We start from the raw sequence: 1,170 nt of genomic DNA, 5'->3' as shown, positions 1-1,170 counted from the left end.
CTGTTACGTCTGCAGATTTGGTGATGGCAACAGCAGGAATGGGTGTTCCACCAGGCTGGAATGACTTCGATGGTTGTTTCAACAGCTGGTGTGCTAGTTTCTGCTCCTGAGGAGAGGACTGTAGAGGTTGTCTCCAGAGTAGACAATTGTGTTTGCTTGGAGGAGGCTGAAGGTGTCGTCTCAAGAGTGGTGGTGGACTGGACAGCCGTGCTGGAGGGTTCCTCCGTGGTGGAGAAGAGCACAGTTGTTGCTCTGAGGGTTGACTTGCCTGCAGCGGTAGCAGTGGAGGCTGTCAGGAGAGTGGAGGTGGGTGGTGGTGTGGTCAGAGTGAAGGAGGTGTTCTCCACAGTCGAGCTCATTTTCAGAGCCGAGGTGGTGGCAGGAGGTGGGCTTGTCCCAGGAGCAGAGGAGGGTGTTTCTGCAAGGAGCGTCGTGTAAGAGGCTGTTACCACCGCAGCTGTGGTGATGGCAACATTAGGGGAGGGTGACCCACCGGTTCTGGAAGTGACTTCGATGGTTGTTTCAACAGCTGGTGTGCTAGTTTCTGCTCCTGAGGAGAGGAGTGTGGAGATTGTCTCCAGAGTAGACAATTGTGTTTGCTTGGAGGAGGCTGAAGGTGTCGTCTGAAGAGGGGTTGTGGCCTGGGCAGCCGTGCTGGAGGGTTCCTCCGTGGTGGAGAAGGGCACAGTTGTTGTCCGGAGGGTTGACTTGCCTGTAGCGGTAGCAGTGGAGGCTGTCAACAGAGTGGAGGTGGTTCGTGGTGTAGTCAGAGTGGAGGAGGTGTTCTCCACAGCCGCGCCTATTTTCAGAGCCGAGGTGGTGGCAGGAGGTGGGCTTGTCCCAGGAGCAGAGGAGGGTGTTTCTGCAAGGAGCGTGGTGTAAGAGGCTGTTACCACCGCAGCTGTGGTGATGGCAACATTAGGGGAGGGTGACCCACCAGTGCTGGAAGTGACTTCGATGGTTGTTTCAACAGCTGTTGTGCTAGTTTCTGCTCCTGAGGAGAGGAGTGTGGAGGTTGTCTCCAGAGTAGACAGTTGTGTTTGCTTGGAGAAGGCTTTAGGTGTCGTCTCAAGAGTGGTTGTGGCCTGGGCAGCCGTGCTTGATGGTTCCTCCGTGGTGGAAAAGAGCGCAGTGGTTTCCTCGAGGGTTGTCTTGCCTGCAGCGGTAGCA

This window comes from Athene cunicularia, assembly GCF_003259725.1.
Source record: "Athene cunicularia isolate RWA chromosome 28 unlocalized genomic scaffold, athCun1 chr28_part2, whole genome shotgun sequence".
NCBI classification, from domain to species: Eukaryota; Metazoa; Chordata; class Aves; order Strigiformes; family Strigidae; genus Athene; species Athene cunicularia.
Note: the sequence above shows the minus strand (reverse complement) of the source record.